Source organism: Pongo pygmaeus, chromosome 18, assembly GCF_028885625.2.
Source record: "Pongo pygmaeus isolate AG05252 chromosome 18, NHGRI_mPonPyg2-v2.0_pri, whole genome shotgun sequence".
Lineage (NCBI taxonomy): Eukaryota > Metazoa > Chordata > Mammalia > Primates > Hominidae > Pongo > Pongo pygmaeus.
The window spans coordinates 31,357,907-31,382,145 of NC_072391.2; the positions used below are offsets into that span (position 1 = coordinate 31,357,907).

The 24,239-nt window shown below is 48.5% G+C and overlaps 1 protein-coding gene and 1 long non-coding RNA gene across 2 annotated transcripts in view; one reads left to right on the plus strand and one right to left on the minus strand.

Annotated features, from left to right (window-relative positions):
* The window catches only part of LOC129015833 (SAGA-associated factor 29), an 89,283-nt gene that overhangs the window by 9,209 nt on the left and 55,835 nt on the right, over positions 1-24,239 (plus strand). The window lies entirely within an intron of this gene.
* Positions 5,775-17,277, minus strand: LOC129015835 (uncharacterized). The gene is made up of 3 exons (XR_008494674.1): positions 17,241-17,277; positions 11,845-11,985; positions 5,775-5,910 (listed from the first exon to the last, which is right to left on the minus strand). It is a non-coding gene; the product is annotated as an uncharacterized LOC129015835 (long non-coding RNA).

The window sequence follows — 24,239 nt, forward strand, 5'->3', positions numbered from 1 at the left end:
AAAAAAAAAAAGAAGAAGAAAAGAAAAGAGAAAGAAAGGGTAGGGGGTGTTTGGCTGGGTGCCGTGGCTCATGCTGGTAATCCTACCACTATGGGAAGCCGAGGCAGGAGGATCATTTAAGCCCAGGAGTTCAAAGTCAGCCTGGGCAACATCGTGAGACCCCCTTCTTTAATTAAAAAAAAGTCTTAGGCTGGGTGCGGTGGCTCATGCCTGTAATCCCAACACTTTAGGAGACCGAGGCGGGCAGATAATGAGGTCAGGAGTTCGAGACCAGCCTGGCCAGCATGATGAAACCCCGTCTGTACTAAAAATATAAAAAAATTAGCCAGGCATGGTGTCGTGCGCCTGTAGTCCCAGCTACTCAGGAGGCTGAGGCAGGAGAATTGCTTGAACCTGGCAGGTGGAGGTTGCAGTGAGCCGAAGTCACGCCACTGCACTCCAGTCTGAGCGACAGAGTGAGACTCCATCTCAAAAAAAGAAAATTGAACCCCATCTTCTCTTAGGGCTCCCTGACACACCCCAATCCCTTGCTGCTCCTTTGTGCTTTTTTTTTTGAGATGGAGTCTCTCTCTGTCGCCCAGGCTGGAGTGCAGTGGTGTGATCTCAGCTCACTGCAATCTTTGACTCCTAGGTTCAAGCGATCCTCCCGCCTCAGCTTCCTGAGTAGCTGGGATTATAGGTGTGTGCCACTGTGTCTGGCTAATTATTTTTTTTTATTTTTGTTTTTTTGAGATGGAGTCTGGCTCTGTCGCCAGGCTGGACTGCAAGCTCCACTTCCCGGGTTCACGCCATTCTCCTGCCTCAGCCTCCCGAGTAGCTGGGACAACAGGTGCCCGCCACTACACCAGGCCAATTTTTTGTATTTTTAGTAGAGACAGGGTTTCACTGTGTTAGCCAAGATGGTCTTGATCTCCTGACCTCATGACCCTCCCGCCTTGGCCTCCCAAAGTGCTGGGATTACAGGCGTGAGCCACCGCACCCGGCCTTATTTTTATTTTTATTTTATTATCATTATTTTTTGAGACAGAGTCTTGGTCTGTCACCCAGACTGGAGTTCAGTGGCATGATGTTGGCTCACTGCAACCTCCGCCTCCTGGGTTCAAGTGATTCTTGTGCCTCAACCTCCCAAGTAGCTGGGACTACAGGCATGCAACACTGCACCTGGCTGATTTTTGTATTTTTAGTAGAGATGGGATTTTACCATGCTGGCCAGGCTGGTCTCGAACTCCTGGCTTCAAGTGATCTGCCGGACTCAACCTTCCAAAGTGCTGGGATTACAGGTATGAGCCACCGAGCTTGGTCTGTATTTTTAGTAGAGATGGGGTTTCACCATGTTGGCCAGGCTGGTCTTGAATTCCTAACCTCAAGCGATCCGCCTCCTTGGCCTCCCAAAGTGCTGGGATTACAGGCGTGAGCCACCACGCCTGGCGTCCTCTTCTCTTCTTAACCTGGCTTCAGCCAGTGCCTCCAGCCTCATGCCTCATTCTCAACCTATGCCAGCTCCAGCAACTTGCTGCTTGTGTGAAGGTGATGAGCCATCTGGTACTTCCTGGCCCTTGTGCAAGCTCTTCTCTCTGCCTGGAGTTCCCTCTCCCCAATCCCTGTACCATACTCTTCATCTCTGGCTGCCCCACTGAATGGCTATCCTTTCCTGCCGTAATTCTTGTCTCAAATGAACATTTCACTTCTACATTTTTTTACATTTTTAAACTTTTTTTCACTTTTACATTTTATTAATTTTAAAAATTATTTATTTATTTTTGTAGAGATTGAGTCTTGCTCTGTTGCCCAGGCTGGAGGCAGTGGTGCAATCAGGACTCACTGAGGGCTCAAGCAATCCTCCTACCTCAGCCTCCTGAGTAGCTGGGATACAGGTGCGCACCATCACACCTGGCTATTTTTTAAATTTTTTGTAGAGACAGGGGCTTCCTATGTTGCCCAGGGTGGTCTCGAACTCCTGGCCTCAAGCAATCCTCATGTCTTGGGCTTCCCAAAGTGCTGGGATTCAAGGCGTCAGCCAACACGCCTGGCCCCATTTACTTTTGTGTCTGTCTCCATTCATTAGAATACAGGTTCCACAAGCCGGGCTGGTCTTGGCTGATGGGCTGAGGCTTGGGTTAATGGCAGCAGGAAATGGAGGGAAGGTAGTGAGGGGTAAGGATAGACAGAAGGGAAATTGGGAAGCCTGGGATGTAGACACCTGCGTGTAGCCACCCCTTCTGCTCACCCCAGGGGAGTCACTGGCCTGCCCTGGACTTCATTTTCCTCATTGAAAAGTGAGAGCAGGCTGGGCGTGTTGGCTGACGCCTTGAATCCCAGCACTTTGGGAAGCCGAGGTAGGAGGATCACTTGAGCTCAAGAGCTCAAGACCACCCTGGGCAACATAGCAAGACCTCGTCTCTACTGAAAACCAAAAAAATTAGCTGGGCATGGTGGTGTGCACCTGAAGTCCCAGCTACTCAGGAGGCTCAGGTGGGAGGATTGCTTAAACCCAGGAGGTCAAGGTTGCAGTGAACCAAGATCGCACCACTGCACTCCAGCCTGGGTGACAGAGCGAGACCCTGTCTCTAAATAAAATAAGAAATGAATAAAAAAGAAAAGCGATAGCAATTCATTATTATTACATAGGGAAATTAAAACCCGAAAAAAAAAAAAAAGAGAAGAAAAGAAAAGAACCATGCACCAATTTTTGGGTTATTTTCCAAGTCCTGTTACGGCTCTGACCCTGTGGGGCACTCCGTGGGCTTGCCTGGGAATCCTGAGCTCAGTGACAGAAGTTGGAGGCTTCAGATGTGACATGAGGATGGAATCAGGGAGGGGAAGTCTTGTTCAACGTCACAAAGCTGGTCGGTAGCAGAAGGAAGACTGGAACTCGAGTCCCCTATCTTCAGCGTGGGCCAGTGCGGGGAATCCCTGCACTCCATGATGTCAGCTGCAAGGCCTGGAACTAACCCCTCGGTGAAACCAAGATGCTTTTGTGAAGACAGGAAGGCTGGGGGAAGGTAAAGCCAGGCTGGAGCGCAGCTCTCACCTCAGAGGCTCCCGAGCACAGATGGTGAGACCCCGAGGCTGCGGTAGCTCCTGTCCCCCAGGAAAGGTGCTGTGGCTGAGACCTACAGTCCCTGGACCTCTGATTCCTGGACTGCCCTCCCTTTATGCACACAAACCTCACACCACACTAGGCCTGGACTCCGCCCAGATTTCTCCAGCAATGTGCACTCAGACAGCAGCAACAGGCTTGTGTGTCCAGCCCCCTCCAGCCCACCTTTGGGACTGCCCCTAAGTGTTTTTTTGTTTTGTTTTGTTTTGGCTTGTTTGTTTGTTTTTGAGACGGAGTCTCACTCTGTTGTCCAGGCTGGAGTGCAGTGGCACCATCTCAGCTCACTGCAACCTCTGCCTCCTGGGTTCAAGCGATTCTCCTGCCTCAGCCTCCCAAGTGGCTGGGATTACAGGTGTGCGCCACCACACCCGGCTAATCTTTGTATTTTTAGTAGAGATGGGGTTTTGCCACATTGGCCAGGCTGGTCTCGAACCCCTGACCTCAGGTGATCCGCCTGCCTCAGCCTCCCAAAGTGCTGGGATTACAGGCATGAGCCACTGCACCCCGCCTGCCCTTAAGTGTTATATCTGTTATGGGACCAACAACCCTGGTAAGGGGAGCCTGGACAGGGGAAAAGGCTTCTCTCCCTTGGTCTCACGTCTTTTTTCCTTGTAAGGGGGATGCCGGGTACCCCCATACTCTTGCAGCCATGGCAGGCACCTGGGGAGGGCTGAGAGGAAGAGATTGAGGGGCCACTCTTCCCGGACATAAATGACATGTGAACGCAGGCCTGGGAAGACTGAGTTCTGAGGGTGTGGGAAGGTGAGAAGCCAGGGCCGTTGAGTTCAGAGAAGGAAGAGCTTGCAGGAGGCGGGGGCTGCAGAGGAAAATCACCAGCCTGCGCATGAAAAGTCCCAGTTCAATTTCTGGCTGGGCTCTGCCACTTCCTGTGTGTGCCCGCTTGGGCAAGATGGCCACACACTCTAGGCTTCAGTTTCCCCCTCTGTCAAACGAGGCCTATGCTCCCAGCCTTGCCCACCATCTGTCCCAAAATGAACTTGGGGCCGGGCACGGTGGCTCATGCCTGTAATCCCAGCACTTTGGGAGGCCAAGGTGGGTGGATCACCTGAGGTCAGCGGTTCGAGACCAGCCTGGCCAACATGGCCTTGTCTATACTTAAAAAAAAAAAAAAAAAAGAATTAGCCAGGCGTGGTGGCAGGCGCCTGTAATCCCAGCCACTAGGGAGGCTGAGGCAGGAAAATCACTTGAACCCGAGAGGTGGAGGTTGCAGTGAGTCGAGATCGCGCCATTGCACTCCAGCCTGGGTGACAGAGGAAGACTCAGTCTTAAAAAAAACAAAAGACGAACTTGGAAGTGGTCATGGGTCCAAGCCCCCCCTAGCTGAGTTGGGAGCCAGACAGACCTCCGCCCCTCCCTTCAGAGCTCCAGCACTTTCCAGTGTGTGATCTTGATCAAGGCCTGAAGCCGCTCTGTGTTTGTCGGCTCAACTGCCAGTTGAGGACGATGCTTATGGCAGCTGGAGAGGACCTACTGTGACCATTATCCATCTAAAACGGCTCTGCCACTGAAGAGCTCTGTGATCTCAGACAAGTTACTCAACTTCTCCGTGCCTCAGTTTCATCATCTAGAATGTGAGGGAAATAATACAAATGCATACAACTGCTTAAAGGATTCGGTGAGTTACTGTGTGTAAAGCACTTAGAACAGGGCCTGGCCTGTGGTAAGACTCACAGGTTTTAGCTGTTATTAGTAGCACAAGGCCTGACCCACAGGAAGTTCTCCAGACACATCAGTTGTCATAAATAAATGCAAACGAAAAAAAGAATTAGCTGGGTTGGTGGCACATACCTGTGGTCCTAGCTACTCGGGAGGTTGAAGTGAGAGGATTGCTTGAGCCTGTGAGTTCGAGGCTGCAGTGAGCTATGATTACACTCCTGCACTCCAGACTTGGTGACAGAATGAGACTCTGTCTCCCCGCTCCCCTGCAAAAAAAGGCAAAGGAGAGCCGTGCAGGGAGAAGAGGATGGAGTCATAAGTCAGAGCAGAGTTCAGGCCAGAGGCAGAAATCTCAGGGGCCCGGCCAGTCAGGCCCTGGGCCAGGGTGTGCGCAGCCTCAGATGCGAGGACCACTGGGTGGGACTCAGCTCCCAGGCCAGCTTGGTGGGGTGGGCTCTACCCCAAGTGCCGCTTGTATTCAGAGCCCTCTCCTTGCACAGCGGCAGGCACCTCTGGCCGGCTCATCAGCCTCCCTGGGATGAGGATGCAGACATACTGGGCCCCAGGACAGGCCCTGCCCAGGGTCTGAGAGGGGCGGCAGGCCCTGGGCCGACACGCCTGGTCCTCCAGTGGCCCCCGGCTCCCAGTCTAATATGAGACCCCATTCCTGTCCCAGCACCCTCAGCTGGCTGCCTCCATGGGGGCTCAGTCACTCCTGTCATGTCCTGTGCACTGCCCATGGAACCCCCAGGCGAGTGCACCGTTTACTCCTCAGGAAGAGGACACACCTGGAACACGTGTCCACTCGCTGCTCATATTTTTATGTATTGGTTGATTTGTACAACAGAATCTACGGGCCGGATGCAGTGGCTCATGCCTGCAATCCCAGCACTTTGGGAGGTCGAGGAGGGTGGATCACTTGAGGTCAGGAGTTCGAGGCCAGCCTGGCCAACATGGCAAAACCCTGTCTCTATCAAAAATACAAAAATTAGCCGGGTGTGGTGTCTCATGCCTGTAATCCCAGCTACTCAAGAGGCTGAGGCAGGAGAATCACTTGAACTCGGGAGTCGGAGGTTGCATTGAGCCGAGATCCCACCACTGCCCTCCAGCCTGGGTGACAGGTGAGACTCCATCTGAAAAAAAAAAAAAATCTATGAACCATATACGTTTCTGCTGCCCCCCTACCTTGCTTCCTCTGCCTCAGTTCTGGTTTGGGGTCCCAACAGGCTGCCTGCAGGACTCCCTCCCTAATTCCCATGGCTCCATGTTCCTTTTCTCTTTTTTGAGACAGGGTTTTGCTCTGTCACCCAGGCTGGAGTGCAGTGGCACAGCCTCGACCTGCTGTGCTCAAGCGATCCTTCCACCTTAGCCACTCCAGTAGCTAGGTCCACAGGCATGCACCACCAAGCCAGGCTAAATGTTTTACTTTTTGTAGAGATGTGGGTCTTACTATGTTGCCTAGGCAGGTCTTAAACTCTTGGGCTCAAGTGATCCTCCCGCCTTGCCCTCCCAAAGTGCTGGGATTACAGGTGTAAGCCACTGTGCCTGGCAAGAATTTTTCTTTTTCTTTTCTTTTTTTTTTTTTTTGAGACAGTGTGTCCCTCTGTCACCCAGGCTGGAGTGCAGTGGCACAATCATAGTTCACTGCAGCCTCGACCTCCTGGGCTTAAGCGGTAAGAATCTTGATTATTATTTACTTTGAGCTCCTAGATCCAACCATTTCTGAAGCAATTACTTCTGAAATGTTCAGTTTCATGAGTCAATCCTGAGTTTTTGTTAAGTCAGTTCGATCTGTTTCTGCCACTTGCACCACATGTTCCCCTCCATTTTGATCTACTCTTCCAAATTAATTTTCTAATGTTAAAAATCAGATAGGCTGAACACAGTGCTCATGCCTGTAATCCCAGCACTTTGGGAGGCCGAGGCAGGCAGATTGCTTGAGGCCAGGAGTTCAAGACCAGCCTGGTCAACATAGTGAAGCCCTGTCTCTACTAAAAATACAAAAATAATTAGCTGGGTATGGTGGGCACCTGTAATTCCAGCTACTCAGGAGCCTGAGGCATGAGAATAGCTTGAACTGGGAGGCGGAGGTTGCAGTAAGCTGAGATCGCACCACTACACTCCAGCCTGGGCGACTGAGCAAGACTCTGTCTCCAAAAAAAAAAAAAAAAATCACACTAGATAAAGAAATCATGGCCGGGCACAGTGGCTCATGCCTGTAATCCCAGCAATTTGGGAGGCTGAGGCGGGTGGATCACTTGAGGTCAGGAGTTCAAGACCAGCCTAGCCAACATGGTGAAACCCATCTCTTCAAAGAAAAAAAAAACAAAACACAAAATTAGCTGGGTGTGCTGGCATGAGCCTATAGTCCCAGCTACTCAGGAGCCTGAGGCAAGAGAATCACTTGAACCCGGGAGATGGAGGTTGCAGTGAGCCAAGATCATGCCATTGCACTCCAGCCTGGGTAACAGAGCGAGACTTCATTTAAAAAAAAAAAACATGACAAAGTCAAACAGTATATTACAGTGGAAAGAGTATTGTGTCAGAAGCCAGCAGCAAGGGCAATTTAGATTTAAAAAGTGTCAATATTTCAGTCAATATTTACTGAGCACCAAGTCAGTATGCCCCAGCCATTGTTCTAGGCATTGGAGATACAGAGGTGAATGAAGCTGATACAAAGCTCTGTCTGTGTGTTTACATTGAGTAAAATAAAATAACCACTAAAATAGAATCAAATGCTTATATGTGCCAGGCACTTCTCAACTATTGGCTTATTTAATCCTCACAATAGGCCAGGCATGGTGGCTCATGCCTGTAATCCCAGTGCTTTGGAAGGCCGAGGTGGGAGGATCACTTGAGGTCAGGAGTTTGAGACCAGCCTGGCCAACATGGCGAAACCCTGTCTCTACTAAAAATACAAAAAAATTAGCCGGGCGTGGTCACAGGTGCCTGTAATCGCAGCTACTTGGAAGGCTGAGGCAGGAGAATTGCTTGAACCCAGGAGGCAGAGGTTGCAGCGAGCCGAGATTGTGCCAGTGCACTCCAGCCTGGGCGACAGAGTGACACTCTGTCTCAAAAAATAATAACAAATAAATAAATAAATAAATAATAAATAAAATCCTCACAATAGGTTATCTATTATCTAGGTTATTGCATGTTTTACCTACAAGTAATATTATTGTTCATGTTTTTAAAATATTTTATTAATTGTATTTTATTGTACTATGTTTTATTGTATTATTTTATTGTTTCCTGAGGCTGAAGCTGGGGCTGGGGCCAGGGCTGGGGCTGGGGCCAGGGCTGGGTCTGGTTACGTTCATTTTATACAAAAGATGAAACAGGCCCAGAGAGGTTAAGTGACCTGCCCACGGTCACAGAGCTAGACTTCAATTCCAGGCAGTGTGGCTTTCTTTCTTTTATTTTTTTTGAGACAGAGTCTCACTCTGTCGCCCAGGCTGGAGTGCAGTGGCACAGTCTCGGCTCACTACAACCTCCACCTCCTGGGTTCAAGCGATTCTCCTGCCTCAGCCTCCTGAGTAACTGGGATTACAGGCGCGTGCCACCACACTCGGTTAATTTTTCTATTTTTAGTAGAGACAGGGTTTCACCATGTTGGTCAGGCTGGTCTCGAACTCCTGACCTTGTGATCCACCTGCCTTGACCTCCCAGAATGCTGGCATTACTGGCGTGAGCCACCACGCCTGGTCAGCTTTCTTAACTACTATACGATGCTGCCTGGTGTGGCAGCCAGCATTTATTGACCCTCCCCTGTATGCCAGACACTCTTCTAGCAGCTTTACATGCAAAATTCATGTACAGTAGTCCCCCTCATCCGAGGTTTCATTCTCTTCAGTTTGAGTTATGCCTGGTCAACTGTGGTCCCAAAATAGGTGAGTCTGTGAGTTTCAAGTCAAGGCTAAGTTAAAGATAGGTGAATACATTACAATAAGATATTTTGCCGGGCGCAGTGGCTCACGCCTGTAATCCCAGCACTTTGGGAGGCCGAGGCGGGGGGATCACGAGGTCAGGAGATCGAGACCATCCTGGCTAACACGGTGAAACCCCGTCTCTACTAAAAATACAAAAAAATTAGCTGGGCATGGTGGCAGGTGCCTGTAGTCCCAGCTACTAGAGAGGCTAAGGCAGGAGAATGGCATGAACCCGGGAAGCGGAGCTTGCAGTGAGCCGAGATCGCACCACTGCACTCCAGCCTGGGCGACAGAGCGAGACTCTGTCTAAAAAAAAAAAAAAGATATTTTGAGACAGAAGGAGGGAGAAACAGAAACTACATTTACATAACTTTTATTACAGTATATTGTTATAGTTGTCCTATTTTATTATTACTTATTATTGTTAATCTCTTACTGTACATAATTTATACATTAAATTTTCCCATAGGGGCCGGGTGCAGTGGCTCTCACCTGTAATCCCAGCACTTTGGGAGGCCTAGGTAGGTGGATCACCTGAGGTCAAGAGCTCGAGACCAGCCTGGCCAATATGGTGAGATCTCGTCTCTACTAAAAATACAAAAATTAGCCTGGTGTGGTGGCAGACACCTGTAATCACAACTACTCAGGAGGCTGAGACAGGAGAATCGCTTGAACCCAGGAGGTGGAGGTTGCAGTGAGCCGAGATCTCACCACTGCACTCCAGCCTGGGCGACAGAGCAAGGCTCCGTCTCAAAAAAAAAAAAAAAAAAAAAAATTTCCATGGGTGTATATGTATAGGAGAAAACAGTATATATAGGGTTCGGGACTATCCGTGGTTTCAGGCATCCACTGCGGGGGTCTTAGAACATGTGCCCCATGGATAATGGGAGGCTACTCAGACAATCTATTTTACAGATGAAGAAACTGAGATTAAACAACAGTGACAGAACTGACATTTTTTTTTTTATAGAGATGGGGTCTCACTGTTGCCCAGGCTGGTCTTGAACCCCTGGGCTCAAGTGATCCACCCTCCTTGGCCTCCCAAAGTGCTGGGATTACCAGCATGAGCCACTGCGCCTGGCCCAGAACTGAACTTTTTTTTTTTTTTCTGAGACAGAGTCTTGCTCTGTCGCCCAGGCTGGAGTGCAGTGGCGCAATCTTGGCTCACTGCAACCTCTGCCTCCTGGGTTCAAGCAATTCTCCCACCTCAGCCTCCCAAGTAGCTGGGATTACAGGTATATGCCACCATGCCCTGCTAATTTTTGTATTTTTAGTAGAGACAGGGTTTCACCATGTTGGCCAAGCTGGTCTCGAACTCCTGACCTCGTGATCCGCCCTTCTTGGCCTCCCAAAGTGCTGGGATTACAGGCATGAGCCACCACGCCCGGTCAACTTTTTTTTTTTTTTTTTTGAGACACAGTCTCACTCTGTCGCCCAGACTGCAGTTCAGTGGCGTGGTCTCGGCTCATTGAAACCTCCACCTCCCAGGTTCAAGCAATTCTCCCTGCCTTAGCCTCCCGAGTAGCTGGGATTACAGGCACCCGTCACTACGCCCAGCTAATTTTTGTATTTTTTTTTTTTTAGTAGAGATGGGGTTTCACCATGTTGGCCAGGCTGGTCTTGAACTCCTGACTTCAGGTGATCTGCCTGCCTTGGACACCCAAAGTGCTAAGATTACAGGCGCGAGCCACCACGCCCAGCCCAGAACTGAAATTTGAACCAAAGCAGCCTGGCTCAAGTGTCCACATACTTAACCACTAGTCCATACTGCCTATAATGGATGAACAAGAGAATAAAGAGAGGGCAGGGCCGGGCCCAGTGGTTTACACCTGTAATCCCAGCACTTTGGGAGACCATAGCAGGCAGATCACTTGAGATCAGGAGTTCGAGACCAACCGGGCCAACATAGTGAAACCCTGTCTCTATTCAAAATACAAAAATTAGCAGGGTGTGGTGGCAGACACCTGTAATTCCAGCTACGCTGGAGGCTGAGGCAGGAACGCTTGAACCTGCGAAGCGGAGGTTGCAGTGAGCCGAGATTGCACCATTGCACTCAAGCCTGGGCCACAGATCGAGACTCTGTCTCAAGAAAAGAAAAGAAGAGAAAAGAAAAGAAGAGAAAAGAAAAGAAAAGAGAAAAGAAAAGAGCCTATGCATATCCATTCTGAGAGTGCAGTGGAGCCTACCGGCCCCACCTCCCACACCTTGACCCAGTGGCTGGACCTGTCCACGTTCCCAGCATGGAGAGTCTTGCAGTGATGACAACAGTGCGCAATGGATGTCAAAAGCAGGCAAGAGACCGGGGGTGGTGGCTCATGCCTGTAATCCCAGCACTTTGAGAGGCCGAGAAGTGTGGATCATCTGAGGTCAGGAGTTTGAGACCAGCCTGGCCAACATAGTGAAACCCCATCCCTGCTAAAAAATACAAAAATTAGCTTGGTGTAGTGGTGCATACCTGTAATCTCAGCTACTCAGGCAGCTGAGGGAGGAGAATCGCTTTAACCTGGGAGGCAGAGGTTGTAGTGAGCTGAGATCGTGCCACTGTACTCCAGCCTGGGTGACAGAGCGAGACTCTGTCTCAAATTGAAAAAAAAAAAAAAAAGTTAAAAAGGCAGGCAAGGAACGGAGAGACAACGAGAGGGTAAAAGGGAAGAGCCGGGTGTGGTGGCATGCACCTCTGGTCCCAGCTACAGTGACTCAGGAGGCTGAGACAGGAGAATCACTTGAACCCAGGAGGTGGAGGTTGCAGTGAGTCAAGATCATGCCACTGCACTCTAACCTGGGCAACGGAGCAAGACTCCATCTCAAAAAAATACAAAAAACAAAACAAAACAAAAATAATAAATAAATAAATATAAATGAGAGGGTGAAAGAAAAGAAGGTGTGGGAGTCAGGAATTTTCCCAACCGCCTGGGACTCCACGCATTCCCCACCAGAAATCTCATAACCGTTCCCCTAATTTTCCTATTGCTCTGGTAATTCAGGGGTAGGAATATGCCCTCCAAGCTTTCTCAGTAAATGTCAGGAAGTTCTTAGAACTTAGCTGTCAGAAAGGGAGCTGGGGCAGGGGTCAGAGGTCATAGCCACATCAGGCTTCCCCAGTGCACTTCTTTGACCCCCATCCTGGCTCACACCCACCTCTGCAGGTGATGCAGCTTGTGGGTAAACTGTTCCTGCTCACCAGGCGTCTCCCATGCAGAGCTAGTTGGTCAGGACATCAATGTCTTCACCACCATCATTGCTGGTCTGAGCCTCAGAAGACTACAGTCCCACTTGGTACTGAAGGAGAACAGAGCAGGCCCAGCTAACTCAAATAGCAGCAGCAAAGTTATACCGACCACCCCTGTCACTCTGTTCTCATTTAAAGAGGAAGTAGGCAGGCGCGGTGCCTCACGCCTGTAATCCCAGCACTTTGGGAGACCAAGGTGAGCAAATCCGTTGAGGCCAGAGTTCAAGACCAGCCTGGCCAACATAGCAAAACCCTGTTTCTACTAAAAATACAAAAAATTAGCTGGATGTGGTGGTGCATGCCTGTAGTGACAGCTACTCAGGAGGCTGAGGCAGGAGAATTGCTTGAACCTGGGAGGTGGAGGCTGCAGTGAGGTGAGATCACACCACTGCACTCCAGCCTGGGCGACAGAGTGAGACCCTGTCTCAAACAAAACAAAACAAAATAAAACAAGGGGAAGCAGATATAGACACAAACTACCCTAAAATAGGTGGGACTGTAGCAAGAGGTGCAAAGGGTGTAAGCTCTGGGTAAGGAGAGAGTCACTCTTATGAGGAGATGTGGCGGGTGAGCCTCCTCTGCCTGTAGGCAGCCATGCGCGATGCCGCTCATACAAACTTGCTGTCTTTCACTGTCCACTCGAGGGAACCTAAGAACCCTCCTGAGCTGAGGGCTTTGCCTGCATCATCCTGGTGACTACAAAGGGACGAAGAGGATACAGGGGTCTTTGCTCATTGCAGATGGGAGCTGGGGAGCTGTAACTCTGGGGCTGTCATCGCTGGAGAGCTGTGCTGGACCTAAGAGCTCTTTTCAGAGCGGTTATCTTTCCTGGAGACTAACAAGCCATGGGAACCCTGGGAAAACCTTTACCAGGACCCCAAATTAAAGGCCATCAGCACCATTTGGCGTCCATGGACAGGTGAGCCTCAGATCTGCTTCCTCTCGAGATCTGGTGAACCAGGACATGAAAACAGGGCCCCTGGCTTGGTGGCCAGTTCATTGTCCCCATGTCCCCATGCCCAGGATGGGAGCACACCTCGCTGGCTACGTCCTCATTCTCCCTCCCTTTTCTCTCTCTCATTCTCTCTCTCTTTTTTTTTTTTTTTTTTTTTAGAGACAGGGTCTTGCTCTGTGGCCCAGGCTGGAGTACAGTGGCATGATCTTGGCTCACTGCAGCCTCAATGTCCCAGGCTCAAGCGATCCTCCCACCTCAGCCTCCTGAGTAGCTGGGACTACAGGTTCATGCCACCATGCCCGGCTATTTTTTATTTTTTTAGAGATGGGGGTCTCACTATGTTGCCCAGGCTGGCCTTGAACTCCTGGGCTCAAGCGATCCTCCCGTCTCTGCCTCCCACAGTACTGGGATTACAGGCCCGAGCCTCTGCGCCAGCTCCATCACCCCTTCCCTGAGATGTTTTTCTCTTTAGTTTCTAATAACCGAGTGATTGCACTTTCCCTGCTTTTAGTGCAGAAATGCATGCTTATACTTATTTCATGCCTTTGTAGTCTGCTTTGGCTATTTGGGCAATTGTTTCTATTTTATGTTAGGCAGGATACTTTCAATCTTTTTTTTTTTTTTTTTTTTTTTTTGAGATGTAGTTTCTCTCTTGTCACCTAGGCTGGAGTGCAATGGTGGGATCTTGGCTTACTGCAACCTTCGCCTCCCAGGTCCAAGTGATTCTCCTGCCTCAGCCTCCTGAGTAGCTGGGATTACAGGCGCCTGCCACCACACCTGGCTAATTTTTGTATTTTTAGTAGAGATGGGGTTTCACCATGTTGGCCAGGCTGGTCTCGAACTCCTGACCTCAGGTGATCCACCCAAACTGCTGTGACTACAGGTGTGACCCACTGCGCCCGGCCCTGTTTTGAATCTTTTGTTGTTTTGAGAGGTCCCACACTGGGGTGACTCTTGGACCCCAGAGTCATGTGTTTCCTGCTAGATTGTGGGCTGGAGTCCCACTCTAGGGGGATATTGTGGGCTGGAGTCCTACTGTGACTGTTGGCTGCACCCATCCCCCCACCTTCCTGCTCTGGAGGTTTTCCAGACCCTCGGTGGCTAAAACCTAAATGCTCCGAATTCTTTGGCATCTCTCTATGCTCTGTTAGCATCTTTTTTGGTCATCTTTGTCATCCCTCTTTTGCCCAACATCATAACGCTGTCTTTGCTTTTTGTGGAACTCAGACTATAAGTCCTGTCCCCTATTTTCACCTCTCCTTCCTATTTTCACTGCTCCATCTGTACTTTGCTTATTAAAACATCTCTTTGGTTGCATTCCATTTGCTTGGTCATGTCTCATAAGTCACTTTGGTTGCACCCTGCTGGCTATACTCACTCCCTCTTTGCAGGAATTGGTGGTGATTGCCCTGCTGAGCTTTCTTAAGGAAAAAGAAAGGTGGGAATTTGAATGGGAAAATAACTGTGCTCTAGCTAGACTTAGAAAACCCTCTGTGTCTAGTAGAGATCCTTGGTGTTTTTTTCTATTTTTATTAGATAAGGTCTCACTATGTTGCCCAGGCAGGTCTCGAACTCCTGGCCTCAAGTGATCCTCCCACCTCAGCCTCCCAAAGTGCTAGGATTACAGGCACGAGCCACTGCGCCCAGCCTAGTAGTAGAGTAGAGAACCTTGTTAGACAGGGGAACAAGAATGAAGGACCTGCCACCAGAGTGCCTTTTAGGCAATTGGAGCAGATTCCTTCATGACCCGTTCCTAGCTGCTTCCCCTAGGACACCCATGCCTGCCCCCCACCCCGACTCCCTTCCTCCTCAGTTCCCTGATTCTCAAGAGGGTTCCTCCAGTCCTCTAGTGAAAGATTCTACACCAGGTCATCAGACACCCCTCCTTATCCAATGAGCCCCAGCCTATAACTCCTGCTTCTGGAGGAAGTAAGTTTAACCAGTGCCACCAGGAGTGGGACCCCATATCAGCCCCTGAGGTTGAACCTATGTCCATTGAGGGAGGTAGCTGACAGAACTGGAAGGACACTCAGAGTACATATGCCTTTTTTTTAATGTCTGATTTGGCTTTCTGCCAGGAGAAATTTGGCCAGGTTTTGGAGGATCCAGAGAAGTTTATAGAGGAGTTTGCTAAGCTGACCATGTCCTTTGACTTAACTTGGCATGACTTGCAAATATTGTTTGCAACTAGGTCACTCCTGACCTCAAGTGATCTGCCAGCCTCGGTCTCCCAAAGTGCTGGGATTACAGGCATGACCCACCATGCCTGGCCTGGGACTTGTTTAATAGAAGGTATGAGGCTGGGCACAGTGGCTCACACCTGTAATCCCAGCACTTTGGGAGGCTGAGGCAGGAGGATTACTTGAGGCCAGGAGTGTGAGACCAGCCTGGGTAATACAGGGAGACCTTATCTCTGCAAAATAAAAAATAAAAAATCCAGCTGGTCATGGTGGCTCACGCCTGTAATCCCAGCACTTTGGAAGGCTGAGGCAGGTGGATCACCTGAGGTCAGGAGTTCGAGACCAGCCTGGCCAACATGACGAAACCCCATCTCTTCTAAAAATACAAAAATTAGCTGGGTGTGGTAGTGCACGCCTGTAATCCCAGCTACTTGGGAAGCTGAGGCAGGAGACTCCCTTGAACCCAGGAAGCAGAGGTTGCAGTGAGCCAAGATCGTGCCACTGCAGTCCAGCCTGAGTAACAGAGTAAGATTCTGTCTAAAAAAAAAAAAAAAAAGGATGTTGCAAAGAAGCCAGCTCAAACCAGCTAGGACTAGGAATCATAATACATAATGCATTTGCATAAGACACTTCCACCAGCACCATGACAATTTACAAGTCCCATGGCAATAAACCCAAAAGGTACCTTATATGGTTCCAGGAAAACCCTGCTCCCTTTCCAGAAAGTTTGTGAATAGCCCACCCCTTAATTAGCATGTGATTAGAAGGAGGTATCAGTAGAGCCAGCAAGTGATCAGGGAGTGCCCTCTGCCTGTGGGACAGCCCTGCTCTGTCTGTGGAACAGCCATCTTGTTGTACACTGTTGCACAAATAAACTTGCTTGCTTTCACTCTCTGCTCACTCTTGAATTCTTTCCTCCATGAAGCCCAGAACCCTCCTGAGCTGAGCCCTGATTTTGGGGTTCTCCTGCATCCTCACCGATGGCTGATCCTTCAGGAGGCCTTTCCTAGTCATCTGACAAAGATTTCCTCCTTGGCCAAGCTAGCCAGACACCAACATAGTTTTTTTTGTATTTTTATTTTGAGACCAGGTTATGATGTAGCAGGACGAGCCACAGACAAAACTCATCAGACACCGGATTAAAGAAGGAAGAGGTTTATTCTGCCGGGAGCATCAGCAGACTTGTGTCTTAAGAGCCGAGCTCCCTGAGAAAGAAATTCTTGGCCTTGTTAAAGGCTTACAACTCTAAAGGGTCCATGTGAAAAAGTCGTGATAAATCGATCAAGCGTGGGGAACGTGACTGGGGGCTACATGCATCAGCTAACAGAACAGAAAGTTTTGCAATGCTTTTTCATACAATGTCTGGAATTTACAGATAACACAAGTAGTTTAGGTCAGGGGTTGATGTTATTATTATTACTTTTTTAACTCCTAGGGCTGGGTGGTGGTGTCAAGGTTGTCTGGCTATTTATCTTACTTTTGTTTCGTTTTAACTTTTTGCTTTTTTTCTTTCCTCCTGTCTTGTAAACTAGGCAAGGTGCAGGGAGAAGGACAGCAGGAGTAGTAGTGGTCTCCTTCCTTATCCCCCCCTTATTAAAAAAGTAATAATAATAACATCAACCCCTGACCTAAACTTCTTGTGTCATCTGTAAATTCCAGACATTGTATGAAAAAGCATTGCAAAACTTTCTGTTCTGTTAGCTGACGCATGTAGCCCCCAGTCATGTTCCTCACGCTTGCTCGATTTATCACGACCTTTTCACGTGGACCCCTTAGAGTTGTAAGCCTTTAAAAAGGCCAAGAATTTCTTTTTCAGGGAGCTCGGCTCTTAAGACGCAAGTCTGCTGATGCTCCTGGCTGAATAAACCTCTTCCTTCTTTAATCCAGTGTCTGAGGAGTTTTATCTGTGGCTCATCCTGCTACAATGAGACTGGCTAATTTTTGCATTTTTTGTAGAGACAGGGTTTCACCATATTGCCCAGCCAGGTCTCGAACTCCTGGGCTCAAGCAATCTGCCCATCTTGGCCTCCCTAAATGCTGGGATTACAGGCGTGAGCCACCGTGCCCGGCCAGACACCGACATAGTTTCTAATAGCTCAAGGTCTCATCCCTGGAATGACCCTCTAAAAGTGCCTGCCTGAGAAAACTCAAGGCTGCCGAAAGAACTTACTGTTTGTTCCAGCCAACACCTGAGGATAGGGCCCGTCTCCCAGCCCCTGTGGGAGAGTAAGAGCCCAACGACGCTGTTGATAAGTACTAGTTAGCAAGCCCAGATGGGTTTCACCTGGGCCAACCCCCCGTTCATGTGTTTGGTAATTTTTCACTGCCTTGACTTTTCTGAACCCCTGCTTCTCACCCCCACTCCTGTTCCCTCATTCTCTGTACAAATAGAAGTTGAGTTCAGTTCACACTGAACTCTGTTCCCTATTGCAACAGTATATTACAGATTAAGATCTGTCCTTGTGACTTTAACTGCTGTCTGGCTTTATTTCCCTCTCTCTTGCCCTCTTTTTTGGTTTTTGGTGTTTTTCTTTTAGAGATAGGGTCTCGCTCTGTCGCCCAGGCTGGAGTGCAGTGGTGCAGTCATAGCTCACTGCAGCCTCAACCTCCTGGGCTCAAGCGAGCCTCCCACCTTAGCCTCCCTAGTAGCTGAGACTACAGGTGCGTGACACCATACGTGGATAATTTTCTATTTTTTTTTTTTTTGTAGAGGTGGAGTTTCACCATATTGTCCAGGCTGGTCTCAAACTCCTGGCCTCAAGCAATCCTCCCACCTCAGGCTCCCAAAGTGCTGGGACTACAAGTGTGAGCCACCACGCCTGGCTCTGCTTATTTTCTTCAAAGCGTTATTAGTCCATAAATATTTATTAAGCACCTACTACGTTCAGGCACTGAGGAGACAATGGTGAAAAAATCAGCCAATAAATAAATAAGTAAAATACATAGCATGCCAGATGGTAATAACCTGCTCTTAAGGAAACAAACAGGAATTTCAGCATGACTGAAACTTCCTTCTGGCCTTTGCTTAAATGCATCCTCAGTGAAGCGTTGCTGAAATTCTTATTTGTTTGTTCACTTATAATTGTTTTTCTGCCCCCACTGGAAGGTAAATTCCATGAGGAAAGGACAATATGTCTAGTTACCATGGTGTCTGCAGTTTTAGACTATTCCCTGGCATATGGTAGGCACTCAGAAAGTATTTGTTGAGGGAATAAATGATATTTCCCCAAACAGTTAAAGAAATGAGACTTTCCAGCCAGGCGCGGTGGCTCATGCCTGTAATCCCACTTTGGGAGGCTGAGGCTGGCGGATCACCTGAGGTCAGAGGTTCGAGACCAGCCTGGCCAACATGGTGAAACCCCATCTCTACTAAAAATACAAAACTTAACTGGGTATGATGGCACACACCTGTAATCCTAGATACTCGGGAGGCTGAGGCAGAAGAATCGCTCGAACCTGGGAGACAGAGGTTGCAGTGAGCTGAGATCATGCCACTGCACTCCATTCTGGGCAACAGAGCAAGGCTCCATCTAAAAAAAAAAAAAAAAAAAAAAGAAATGAAACTTTCCAAACTAGTTTCCAGAAAAGAGAACAGGATACAGAGCTGATATGAGAATTCCATGAAGTACTGATTCCATGAAGTGCTGACAGAGAAACATTAATTTTATAATTTAACTACTTTTGCAGGCCTGTCATGGTGGCTCACACCTGTAATCCCAGCACTTTGGGAGGCCAGGACAGGAGGATCGTTTGAGCCCAGGAGTTCAAGACCAGCCTTGGCAACATAGTGAGACCCACTCCCTACCCATCTCTACACACACACTATATATATATACACACACACATATATATACATACATATATATATATGTGTGTGTGTATATACATACAAAAATTAGCAGGGTGTGGTGGCGTGTGCCTGTAGTCCCAGCTGCTCAGGAGGCTGAGGTGGGAGGATCACTTGAGACCCGGGAGGTCAAAGCTTCAGTGAGCCGAGATTGCACCACTGCACTCCAGCCTGGGCGGCAGAGCAAGAGCCTGTCTCTAGAATAAAACATAAAATAAAAGTAAGTGTTTTGCAAAAGTTGGAGTTCAGTCATGGGGACAAAGGACAGACAGACCAGAAGATGGGGATTATCTTGCGATTCCACAGCAATAACTTCTTTTGTAATCAGAAAAGAAAAGATAACTTTTGTTTTACAAAAAGAATAAAATGTTTCTATAATAGTTGACAGAGCCCTGGATGCTGATTCCAGCCACCCAGGAGAGATCGCCTCTGTCAAGGCTGCTGATAGCAGGGCACTCAGGGACTGGGTGCTCTAATCTTGCTCCCCTGGGACTCCCTGAAGGCCACAGAACTCCCTAGAAATCAGGGGCATGGGTATCAGCACACTTGGTTCGCTCTTGGCTCAGCCTCCAACCAGCAGTGAACCCGTGACCCAGGTGTTTTTCCCTCCTGCAGGCTTTGGTAAATATCCAGTGTGATAATAATTGCTGTGGCTAGATTTTTTTTTTTTTTTTTTTTTTTTTAGACAGAGTCTCACTCCCAGGCTGGAGTGCAGTTGCGTGTTCTCGGCTCAGTGCAACCTTTGCCTCCTGGGTTCAAGCAATTCTTGTACATCAGCCTCCCTAGTAGCTGTGATTACAGGCACAAGCCACCAAGCCTGGCTAATTTTTGTATTTTTAGTAGAGACAGGGTTTCACTATGTTGTCGAAACCGGTCTCGAACTCCTGACCTCAGGTGATCTGCCCACCTTGGCCTCCCGAAGTGCTAGGATTACAGGCGTGAGCCACCATCCTAGATAATATTTTTATATACAAACCAAGGTGGAGTTTCTCCTATTCGCCTTTCACCCTGTCAAAAGACAAAATGACAACAATTTTGGATATAGAGATAATTGGCTTTTATTTGCAATTCATGAATTGGTACAGCTTTCATTCTACAAAATAGAATCAAGATCTCTCACTGGCCAAGGAAACAGAACAATAGGAAAAAACCTGATTGGTTAACATGAGGTTCCTTCAGGTGACTTTTTTGTAAGAGTTAAAGCAAAGGGGACCAATATTACACTGACTCAGGTTGACTGGAATCTCCTGTTTTCAGGAAAAACTGGTCTGTTTGGGATCTATCTCCTTCCTTAAAGTTTCAGTTTGATTATGTGACGTTTAGCATGAGTAACTCCATTTTGGTTTGGTCTTATCTGTTGGGGCCTAAAGTGCAGCAGCTGAACCCAAAACAATGATCTCCCATAATTTTTTTTCTTCTTCTTCTTCTTTATTTATTTATTTTTTTTGAGACAGAGTCTCAGCTCTGTCGCCCAGCTGGAGTGCAGTGGTGCAATCTCGGTTCACTGCAACCTCTGCCTCCTGGGTTCAAGCCATTCTTCTGCCTCAGCCTTCCAAGTAGCTGGGATTACAGGCTCGTGCCACCACACTCAACTAATTTTTTTTTTTATTTTTTTTATTTTTAGTAGAGACGGGGTTTCCCCATGTTGTCCAGGCTGGTCTCGAACTCCTGACCTCAGGTGATCTACCCACCTCGGCCTCCCAAAGTGCTGGGATTACAGGTGTGAGTCACCACGCCCTACCCTTCTTCTTCTTTTTTTTTTGAGACGGAGTCTTGCTCTGTCGCCAGGCTAGAGTGCGGTGGTGCTATCTCAGCTCACTGCAATCTCCGCCTCCCAGTTTCAAGCGATTCTCCTGCCTCAGCCTTCTGAGTAGCTGAGACTACAGGCTGCAGGCAAGTGCCACAATGCCCACCTAATTCTTGTATTTTTAGTAGAGACGGGGTTTCACCATGTTGTCCAGGCTGGTCTTGAACCCCTGACCTCAGGTGATCCACCCACCTCGACCTCCCAAAGTGCTGGGATTACAGGTGTGAGCCGCCATGCCCGGCCTTTTTTTTTTTTTTGAGATGCAGTTTCCCTCTAGTCGCCCAGGCTAGAGTCGGCTCACTGCAACCTCTGCCTCCCAGGTTCCAGAGATTCTCCTGCCTCAGCCTCCTAATTAGCTGGGATTACAGGCATGCGCCACCACGCCCAGCTAATTTTGTATTTTTAGTAGGGACAGGGTTTCTCCATGTTGGTCAGGTTGGTCTCAAACTCCTGACCTCAGGTGATCCACCTGCCTCAGCCTCCCAAAGTGCTGAGATTACAGGCGTGAGCCACAGCGCCTGGATGGATGAACTTAAAAAAGTTTTAGTTAAGTGTTCCTTTTTTTTTTTTTTTTTTTTTTTGAGACAGGGTCTTTCTCTGTTGTTCAGGCTGGAGTGCAGTGGTGCAATCACAGCTTACTGCAGCCTCAAACTCCTGGGCTCAAACGATCCTCCCACCTAAGCCTCCTGAGTAGCTAGGACTACAGGCACACACCACCACACTGGCTAACTTCGGTATTTCTTTTTACAGTTAATTTCTTTTCTTTTCTTCTTTTTTTTTTTTTTGAGATGGAGTTTCGCTCTTGTCGCCCAGGCTGGAGTGCAATGGTGCGATCTTGGCTCACTGCAACCTCTGCCTCCCAGGTTCAAGAAATTCTCCTGCCTCAGCCTCCTGAGTAGCTGGGATTACAGGGGTGTGCCATCACACCCAGCTAATTTTTGTAGCAGTAGAGATGGGGTTTCACCATGCTGGTCTCGAACTCCTGACCTCAAGTAATCCACCCACCTCAGCTTCCAAATGTGCTGGGATTACAGGCATGAGCCACCATGCTCAGCCTTTACAGTTAATTTCTTTATTTTCTTTCTTTCTTTATTTATTTTTGAGATAGAGTCTCGCTCTGTTGCCCAGGCTGGAGTGCAGTAGCACGATCTCAGCTCACTGCAACCTCTGCCTCCCAGGTTCAAGCGATTCTTCTGTCTCAGCCTCCCTAATACCTGGGATTACAGGTGCCTGCCACCATGTCCAGCTAAATTTTTTTGTGTTTTTGATAGTGACGGTGTTTCACCATATTGGTCAGGTTGGTCTCAAACTCCTGGCCTCAGGTAATCCACCCTCCTCAGCCTCCCAAAGTGCTGGCATTACAGGCATGAACTGCTGTGTCTGGCCTACAATTAATTTCTAATTATGACATATGACCGTGGTTTTCCATTGTTGGTGGTTATATGCTGTAGCTTCCTTTTTAAGTATATTTGAGTGAAAAGGATAAGGAGGTAGTTTTTTTTGAGACAGAGTCTTGCTCTGTTGCCCCGGCTGGAGTGCAATGGAGCGATCTTGGCTCACTGCAACCTCTGCCTCCCGAGTTTAAGCAATTCTCCTGCCTCAGCCTCCTGAGTAGCTGGGATTACAGGTACCCACCACCGCGCCTGGCTGATTTTTGTATTTTTAGTAGAGATGGGGTTTCACCATGTTGGCCAGGCTGGTTTCGAACTCCTGATCTCAGGTGATCTGCCCGCCTTGGCCTCCCAAAGTGCTGGGATTACAGGCGTGAGCCACCGTGACTAGCAGGAGGTAGTTTTTAAATGCTAAGTAAATATAGCATAATATATATAGTATAGTTTGAATGTATAGACAGCAGAAATCAATCACAAAAGTGCTATGGGAAAGATGAAGTTGGGAAAACCCTAAGGTAGATCATCAATAGTGGTAGCTGGAACTATTACTGTCATTAGCATTAACTTTAGGGGATTCTAGTTAAAAAATCAATTTTGGGGCTGGGCACGGTGGCTCATGCCTGTAATCCCAGCACTTTGGAAGGCCGAGGCAGGAGGATCACTTGAGGACAGGAGTTTGAAACCAGCCTTGGCATCATAGCAGCGAGACTTCGTCTCTACAAAAAATTAAAAAATTAGCCCAGGAGGTCGAGGCTGCAGTGATTGCACCACTGCACCCCAGCCTGGGCGATGGAGTGAGACCCTGTCTCAAAAAAGAGAAAACTCAGGGTGATTCTGAAATTTAAAAATGTACTCCTGTATCTGTGAGCTGGCCTTTGAGAAAGGGGAAGGTGGAAGAGATTCAGGTTGTTTGCAGAACAGACAGACAACACCATGATGAGTTTCTCAGTTCTCTGCAAGGAGTCGGGAGTCCTCTGAGTTATAGAAGCCTGACAGGGCCAATTCTGTAAGCCCCTGGGTTAGGAGAGAGGTCAGTGATTTCTCTAGTTGTCAGGGGGATCCCCCCAAAATGGGGAAACAGACATTGCATGCAACCAGAAGAAAAAGAAAGGGTTTAGGAAGGGGGATGGAGACACAAGAGGAAGAGTCTGGGTAGGATCCTTTCGGATCCAAAAATTCTGCAATTCCAAGAATTGCCTTAATTCCCAGAACAGCCACTTAAAGTCCTCTCAGGCAGACGCTGTGCCAGGCGAGGGCGAGGCCAGGAAAGGCCAATCAGAGGCCAGGAGGCTGGGGCAGTGTGTGAGGCCTCCTGGCTGGTGTCAAAGGACCCAGGACAGGGAGTGACCATTCCAGCTAGGGACACAGTGCTTCCCAGCCTTCATTTTCTCTTTTGACAGAAGAGAGAGGGCAGTCTCACCATTTGACAGGTGAGGAAACCCAGGCCCAGAGGAGTAATTGACCAGAAATTAAGGAGAGTTTAGGATTCCTCATTGTCAATACATGGTTCTTCCCAGGCATGTAGCAAAGGGGGAAAAAATCCAGGCTTTAAAATTCAGACAGACCTGAGTTCATAATTCCAAGTCCTACAGGTTGTGGCTGTGTTACTTTAGGCAAATTACTTAACATCTCTGAACCTCAGTTTTCTGGTCTGAAAAAAAGGGGATCATTAATAGTATGTCCTATTGGGTTATTGTAAGGATTAAATGGAGCAAAGCCTATAAAACACTTGTCACAGAATAGGAGCTCCAAACACAGCAGAGATGTTTCCAGGATTTTCTGAAGCCAACACACCAGGTCTGTGCTGGGCTGAGGGCCGACTGCCTGGTGTTGCTCCTGCCATTTGCTCCCTGGGTTCTAGAGCTGATGGTGGCCCTATTCCTGGTTCTGGTCATATCAGGATTCTATTTGTCCCTCTCAGCAGCACAGGCCTCCAGCAGGGTCCTGGTAACTCCCGTAGGCATCCAATAAGCATTGATTGAGTTAACACATAACTTGTATGGAAAGAGGAGTTGGAGGCAAAATCTGAAGGATTTCCAAGATAGACTGTAAGATTCTGGGCCCAGGCTTCCGTGTGATCCCAGAGGAGGGTCGGGCTGGGGTGGAGATCAGGAGATGGGCGGA